Source organism: Nematolebias whitei, chromosome 2 (assembly GCF_014905685.2).
Source record: "Nematolebias whitei isolate Nwh7 chromosome 2, NemWhi1, whole genome shotgun sequence".
Classification (NCBI taxonomy): domain Eukaryota; kingdom Metazoa; phylum Chordata; class Actinopteri; order Cyprinodontiformes; family Rivulidae; genus Nematolebias; species Nematolebias whitei.
The window spans coordinates 35,849,314-35,858,198 of record NC_056499.1 but is presented as its reverse complement, the minus strand read 5'-3'; the positions used below and the strand labels follow the sequence as shown (position 1 = coordinate 35,858,198).

The following is an 8,885-nucleotide window of genomic DNA, read 5'->3' as shown; positions in this document are numbered from 1 at the left end:
ATTATTATTATTATTATTATTATTATTATTATTATTATTATTATTATAGGCTAATATAATATATCAGTCTTGTCTTTTGCCGTTTTCATTTGAAGCGATCACGTTTTCCTTATTCTTAAAGATATGTAAATGATGAGTTGACATAAGAATTGCAGTTGTGATTACATATAAAAAGAAAGACAGGTAAAATGATAAAAACTCTTATTTCTGTCACTTTCACCTCACAGCCAGAAGGTGCAGATCTTGGTTTGCTCCTTTTTGTTGTTGTTGCATATGGTCTCTCCATGCATGTATAGATTTTCTGTGTGTTCTGGTTTTCTCTCACAGTTGTAAAACATGCATTAGGTGAATTATCAGTTGTAAACTGACTAGAGGTGTTGGGTGTCTTGTGTGTCTCATGCGTTGGCCCTGTGACACACTGACTACCTGCTTGGCGTGCTCTTTGATTGTGATAGGTGCTGGTACTAAGCAAAAAGACTGAGTTTTAGTTTGTTGTTTTAGTCATGAGAGCTCTACATATGTTCCTCCCATAACATGTAGAGCACAGAGGAGTTTTACCTAACATAAAAAAAGAGCCAAATCATCGATGCCAACATTGTTCTTTACCTACTGCGCCAAAGCCGTAATTGAGAAGAAAAATTAAAAGTGAACACGGTCCCTTGTTGTTTGCTAACAACAGGTCATTACTGGGCTTGAAATGGCAGCCTCGGACCTTAGGAATGGAAACCAAACTAAAGTGAGTTAATTGGTTTTCTTAAAGAAATAATGTTAAAGTGGAGAGAAAAATGTCAAACGAGTGGATGTATTAATTGTACTCTGCTCTTTTACAGTTTTGTATAATACTGATCCAACTGGAAAAAGAAGTTTCTCGTGGGACTTCTCTAGCTGATAATGAGGCCTTTGCTTCAGAGCTCCTAATGAACCACTGTCTCCACTTTATGGCTTGTGGTATCTGGGAAGCTATAAAGTGATCGTAATAATAAGCAAGTCTGATAATGTTGGGGAGGGGAGCACAGCGGTGGAGGGTGGGTATGATGGGTAATTATAGTTAGGAATAAATCCATTGTAGCATTACCAAAGCAAATAAGGATGGTACGTAGCATTTCAGTCATGAGTCAATGAGCAAGATGTTGTAAAATTTGACATCATGACACACATTCTCTCTTTCTTTCTCGTTCCCCGTCTTTGTGTGTGTGTTGTGGGGTGATGGTTGGTGGTGGTGGTGGTGGTGGTGGGGGGGGGGGGGTACTTGCAGCATGCCAGATGAGCTGTACATCAACAGAACGGAGTATAACATACTAAAATATTCATAACAGTTTCTGACCAGTCTGCCTGTTCAGCTGCTGAAATGGGTATCTGTACATGTATTAGGAGAAACTGCTGAGCTCTGGGCTTTGTTGTAAAAAAAAAAAATCAAACCACCTGATCCATCCATCCATCCATCCATCCATCTATATATACATCCATCCATCCATCCATCATCCATACATAAATACATCCATAAATCCATTTCCTTTACCTGGTTTCCTCACCGGGTCACAGAGAGCTGGTGCATGTCTCCAGCACTCAGTGTGCAAGACAAACTGGTCATAAGTCCATCACAGGGCCACATAGAGACAAATGAGACAAACAGCCATTAACACTCTTCTTTATCATAATTAAAAAACAGAGCAAAGTGTGAGGGTCTCTGATATGGAAATATGACCAACAAAAATGCTCATGGACATGAAGCAGCCTTTTGAGGTTTGGTTTGTGCAAAGAATGACGAACAACAGAGTGTGCTTTTCCTGCTTGTAAGGCATCGTCATCTAGATTCTGGTTATAGAGCGTCTTATAGGCAACGTCAAGACAAAATCTGAAAAAAAAGAGTGAACCGAAGGAGGTACATCCATCCATCCATCCATCCATCCAATCATTCATCCATGTTCTTCCACCTATATCCAAGGTTGGGTCGCAGGTGTATAGCAGCCTTGGTAGGGAGGCCCAGACTTCCCTCTCCCCAGCCACTTGGTCCAGCTCATCCGGGGGATCCCAAGGCATTTCCCAGGCCAGTTGAGAAACATGGTCCCTCCAGCGTGTCCTGGGTCTTCCTCTGGGTCTCCTTCCGGTGGGACGTGCCCGGAACACCTCACCAGGGAGGCATCCAGGAGGCATCCTAACCAGATGCCCGAGCCACCTCAACTGGCTCCTCTCGATGTGGAGAAGCAGTGGCTCTACTCTGAGTCTCTCTCAGATGACTGAGCTTCTCACCCTGTCTCCAAGGGAGAGTCCAGACACCCTGCGGAGAAAACTCATTTCGGCCACTTGTTTCCAAGATCTTGTTCTTTCGGTCACAACCCAAAGCTCATGACCATAGATGGGGGTAGGAACGTATGTTGACCAGTAAATTGAGAGCTTCGCTAGTTGACTCAGCTCTCTCACCACCACGACAGACCGGTACAGTGCCCGCTTCACTTCAGACACTGCACCTATCTGCCTATCGATCTCTTGCTCCATTTTTCCCCTCATTCGTGAACAAGATTTTTATCGCCTTAAAAAGTTAATCAAATTGATGGATTTTATTGGACTAACAATGGAAGGATTACAATCAAACTTACAGAAATTAACCATTTTATCTACTTCTATATTAATTAACACTTGGAGTTAATCTGATTTGAGATGGTTGTGTACAGATAAATGACCAAAGGAAACACATGGTATTAACTGAGTCAGTTTTACAGATATAGGACTAAAATTTGGTGTGGTAGTAGCTGAGAGTCATAGTCAACACATATCTTGAGCTCTACACATTGCTAAGGATATTTACTTCAAACTTTGGTGTTAACTGTTAGAACCAACCCTGTCTTTTTGTTAGAAAATATACCATGGATGGATTTTAATGAATCAGAAAGTAATCACTGATGCACTGGTCATTTACAACGGATTAGCTTTTGGAGTCATTTCATTTGTAAGATGATCACCACAGCTGGTTGACCTTTGCCCCAACATGAACTTCAAGCACCAACAGATTGTGCATAACATTATTTTCAAGAATTGGTGTGGACATGTGGTACATGTGGTGGAGCGAAATTATGTACACAGGGTCCCAGTTACATCCAACAATAAAATGTAAAAGATAAACGATAACATCTAAGATATGAACTAAGAAAAATTTCAACTAAATATACACTAAGCATTAATAGCGTAAAAACATTAAGTCGAACAGCAGCACGAACATGAGCATGAGTCTGTGTGAGCAGATGAGCACGCATGAACACCTCAACATGAAACAGATCAGCAACAACATGATGTGATTTTTTTCACATTGATTATTCTGGTTAGAGATTCATGAATCTAACAGCCTCAGGGTATAAGCTGTTCCTCAGTCTAGTGGTTCTACACATCTTCTGTGCAGCCTCCATGCCACACGTTGATGCTGGAGCACAGGATGCTCTCCACTGCACACCTGTAGAAGGAGGTGAGGACTGAGCTTCCCAGACCAGCTCATCTCAGCCGCCTGAGGAAGTAGAGTCTCTGATGAGCTTTCTTGATCAGGCTGGTGGTGTTGTTGCTCCAGCTGAGGTTGTCATTCATGTGTACACCCAAGTACTTGTAGATGGAGACCACTTCCACTGCAGATCCTCTTATGTTCAGGGGGGTGTAGGTGTGTTTGTTCCTTCTGAAGTTCACAATCATCTCTTTTGTCTTCTTCACATTGATGTGAAGGTTATTTTCTTTGCACCAGCTCTCCAGGTGTTTCACCTCCTACCTGTAGCTGAACTCATTGTTGTTTGTGATGCATCCCACCACCGCTGTATCATCTGCAAACTTTACAATTTGACTGCCTGGACGGGTAGCTGCACAATCATATGTGAGCAGAGTAAACAGGAGGGGGCTCAACACACATCCCTGAGAAGAGCCAGTGCTGAGGGTTATGGTGGAGGAGGAGAAGTTGTGGATCCTCACTAACTGTGGTCTGTTTGTTAAGAAGTCTAGTACCCAGTTGCAGATGGAGGGGCTTAGTCCTCGTGCGAATAGTTTGTCCATCAGGGTTTGGGGGATCATGGTGTTGAAGGCAGATGTGAAGTCCACAAAGAGCATACGGACGTAGGAGTTTTCTGCTCCAGGAGGTTGAGTGCAGTGTGGACCACAGAGGAGATGGTATCCTCTTTTGATCAGTTCTCACGTTATACATACTGATGAGGGTCCTCGTTGATGGTTGTTTTGATGTGAGTCATAACCAGTGTTTCGAAGCATTTAGCAACTATCGGGGTGAGGGCCACTGGCCAATAGTCATTCACACCAGTCACTTTAGAGCTCTTTGGGACTGGGATGATGGTGGCAGTCATCAGACAGATGAGAACTGTCACCAGGGTAAGTGAGGTGTCTTCCAGCACCTCGCAGAGCTGATCAGCACATTCCTTCAGCACTTTCCCAGGGATGTTGTTAAAACAAGGGTGTTCAAACATTTTCATATGTGGGCCGAAATGATCAAGATGAAATAACTCATCGGCCACAAAAATGTGAATTTAACTCTCAACTATCATGATCTGACTGTAGCGTGTTCAAACCCACGTGCAGGAATGGAATGAGGCTCCAGTAAAAACGTAAAAACAGTTTATTAATTAAATAAACAAAACAAAATGCTGACGGGGCAGCTAACTTACTTAAAGGAGGACACGAAGAGAAACAGGTCATGAAGCCTTAGGACAAGGACAATCCAGAGACACCGACAAGACACCAAGGGGCTGAATATATACAGACACTAACAAGGTGAAATGAGTGACACCTGCGGTGATTAGGATCAGACACAGGTGCGACATCTGGAACACAGGAGGAGAAATGCTGAGGGGTGACAGGCAAACATGAGGAAAAACACAACATGTATGACAAGACCCCAGAAACCCTACATCAACATGAACAATACTTTGGAGAAAGGACAAAAGTTTACGATTTTTGGTGGAGAAAGATTTTTAAATTGTTGTAGATCCAAAACATTAACAGCCTCATAAACACTACGCTTATATTTTTTTTTATTAAAAATGATTTAATTTATTTGATTCGTGGTGACTATTTTTGTTGTTTTCTTGTGTTTGGAAAGTTCATTTCATTCTGTTCTCTGCAACAAAAACGTAATTTGGGTAAGTGTCCTTTTAAAAGAGGGATGATCCGTCTTTTGGACCATGGACGGCCCAAATGACTGATCGAAGTTCTAAAAAATCGCCCAGCTGTCAGTCGCTACAACAGATTCATAGAAGGTTTGATAAAGTTGATCAACTCGTATGCAGATGAAACAATGTTATATTTATTTAAAAATGTCCAATTTTCCTATCTATTTTATCAACTGCAACATTTAGCCAAGTTTTATGAATATTTATCCAAAAGTATTTTTCTGTTAGAAATCAGTAAAGGTTTTTGGTGCTTGGTACCATGAAGTGAAAATATAAAGATTATTACCAAAGGTTTGTATTTTGTTTAATATTGCTCATTTTGAGAAGATTGTTTTTCATCTGTCTTGCTGTTAAACTTAAACATTATGTAAAAAAAGTATTACCAACAAATTCACAGAAAGTCTGCATCAACCTCTTAAGCCTGCTGACCAAAATGATGCCTTTCTTAAACTGCAGCTGTAACAAAATCACTCCAAGGGTCACAAATGGCTCTCAGGCTGTACGTTGGACACCCGTGCCTTAGATAATCTATCCCAGCCACTGCATTCTGTCAGTCAGATCCTGGTCACGTTAACTTTAACATCATCACGACTTCATTCAGACCTGACTGACACTCTGACTGAAAACCTAATTGAAAATACAATATTTGTTGTTCACACAAGGCAAGGCATCAAGTGAGAGACACTTCGGAATCTCATTACTAGTGTACAAATATTTGGACCTTTCTTTTGAACATTTTCTGTAGATTTACCTAAAGAAATTAGAAAAATGGTGACATTGAAGCAGTTTGCTGGTGCATAGATATACAAAATTTTAAACATTTATTTATTGATTGATAATTTGACTGTTTCGTGAGAATTCAGGTTTATACTTTGAACTTTCATGCTATTTTAATGCTTGAGTAATTCATTAGTCAAAATTTAGTGACTTAATAAAAAAAAACAACTGTACTCTGAAAATGAAAATGTGATTCAATTCAATTAATTCCAGTTCAATTCAATTCAGTTTATTTATATAGCACCAGGTCATAACAGAAGTCATCTCAGGACACTGAACAGAATCAATTCATATACCGGTATATAAAAATAAGTTAACGTTATTTATCTGAGGAGCAGACTGAGAAAATGAGTGAAAAGCAGTCTGCGTTCAGGGTCTGCAAAGTTGATCTATGTTTTAATTTTTATTATTTTATTTTCTTGCAACATGTTCTCCCATGTAAACACTGGAGGGCTGTTTTGTTGTCAGCACTCAGCCGTGCACCTCGCAGCACAAATCTCCTGTTGGAATTGTGCTCTGACAGCTGGAAATGTATCTACACTAGAGACGAGTGAATGGAAACACATACAAGTCAGCAGAAAAATAAGAGTGGGAAGCTGTAACCAGTGCATAAACCCACTTGCAGCTTTGGGAGATGTTTGGCTACTTTCACCAGCTGTCTCACTCAACAAGATGGAATGACTCTGCTAGACACGTGGGACAAACATTGTGGACATTATTTCTCGTGTTGCACTTCTCCAGAGCGTCCTTGTGAGATTTCAGCACTGTTTGCTGTGTTCGTGTGAATATCAACAACTGCTTAGAACAATTATAAGTCGTGTTAAAAACAATGAAGGTTAAAGTGAGTACGATTTGCGTAATTTAATGTACTGATTAATTTGTTGCAGAACAATGTTACTTTCAGAGGAGCCTGGTCTGCTCATAGATAAACAGCGTTTGTACATTTTATCATCAGCTGATGTTCTGCAGCCTGAGCTGACATGAAAACTAATCCTGAAGGAAACTCTAACCTTTCTCAGTGAAGTTTGTAACTAGATTAAATCTGTTCAACAAGCGTTTCACATTTATTTTGTTTTCTCTACTCAGCTAATGTTTATTCTGTTTATAATGTTCAATATAAATGTTGTTCCTCTTCCACATTTTTATATATTATAACTGTGAGCCCAGTTGTTGGTTCTGTTGGTTCGCATAGTCTAAAGCATGCATGTCAAACTCAAGTTTATTACACGAATGACTCAAGTGACTCAAGAGAACCGGGTCATTTTAGTATCAAAGTCCTTGAAGTGAACTGAATTTACCAGCTCTGTTGTTTTCGTGCATTTTGGGCTCAGCGAGCACAGCAGAGGAGAGGCCGGAGCAGGTAGAGTCTACGTAGTGTGGGAGGACAAGGGGGAGACCTTAGCATTGGCTTGCAGGACGCCTCTGAGACGTAAAATAAATTTGAAGCAGTGTTTGTCAAAAATCCGTAAGACTTCCCTGTACGCTCATAGTCACGAAAAATCTGTATAATTAACGGAAAATCCATAAGACGACATGAATACAATGAAGTGAGGCGTATACTAAATTCAGCAATAACGAAAACAGGAAGGATTTAAATAAAATTAGTTCTTGTCAGTCGAAATCACTGCCTGCCGCCTATTATTGAGAAGGCAGTGTCCCTGTGCTTTTTATCAGGAGATTAAAGGACAAATTACATAGCTGTTCTGGACATACTTCTTTTTGTTTGTTTGTTCGTTCATTCATAAATCATCAGGTGGTTTTCTGTTCAGAGTTGCAGTGAAGTTTGGAGCTGTTATATGTGTGAACGAACCGTTGAAGCAAAAGTGCTTTTCATATTCGCTTCACACACACGCACGCACGCGCACGCACACAAACCAAGCTGCAGCTGTTCAGGCTTTTCATATAAGTGCTTATTTCATCCTTTCCTCGCAGCACAATAAACGTCAGCACAACAACAACCTGAGCTCAACAACAAAAGCTCTGAGCTGGACTGAGCTATTTGAATTTTCATTAGTATGGAAGAAAAGTGGTTCTACACATGTGAGAGGAATAAATATAAACATGAATTTATCTTGTTTCTTTGAAAACAAAAACAAAAAGTTACTTACGCTAGCCAGAAATATTTATGTTCCTTGATTTTTACTAGTGTGATGCATCAATAGAAGTAGTGAGCGTATATTCTGGCAGTAACATTGTGGCTCACCTGTGACAGTAGTTTCTACTTTTTCATCCTTTCAAAATAAAGGTACAATGGTAGAAACAGACATGAGATTACTTCAAGGGATGTGTATTGTGTTGAAAATAAAACCCCATCTGTAAAAGCACTGTGATGGTTAGCGTACAATTTGGTGCAATATGTGATCATCAACGTGTTACTAGCAGGTGCTGAAAACAAACAACAACAAAAACCAGTTGCTTATTCAAACAACAGCTGCATTCATTCTTTGGATTTGCATATTTTATTGACTCATCACTGCCTGTTCCTATTTTAAAGATCAAAGATGTTTATATGTTTGAATAACTCATGTCTAATCAAATACAAAAAAACTATCATTTATATCCTGATGCATGCACAATAACAATAACAACAATAACAACAAACTTGTTGATCCGCTATGAGAAGGGGCTATTAAAAAGACTGAGTTTACTGCAGCTCCTCACATGACGAAGTCTTTTGGATTAAAGATGAAACGTTTCAACAAGTTTTGTTTTTTTTAATCCGTCCAGAGGACCTAACTTAACTTTGTCAGACTGTAATTTATAGTTTTATAAAATACAGTAGTCCCTCATTACTTCGCGGTTTGACTTTCGCAGAGTCCCTCTATCACGGTTTGTGAACGTACAGTCAATAATATATAATAATGGACAATTAAAAAAAAAATTATATTACTCACATGATTGGGACAATACAGGACACAGTACCGTACAGTAAAAAGTAAAAAACAAAAAAAACAAACA

At 39.7% G+C, this 8,885-nt stretch overlaps 1 long non-coding RNA gene across 1 annotated transcript in view; it reads left to right on the top strand.

Moving 5' to 3' along the window:
• The window catches only part of LOC119430221, a 51,310-nt gene that overhangs the window by 641 nt on the left and 41,784 nt on the right, over positions 1 to 8,885 (top strand). The gene's annotated exons all lie outside the window — the stretch shown is intronic.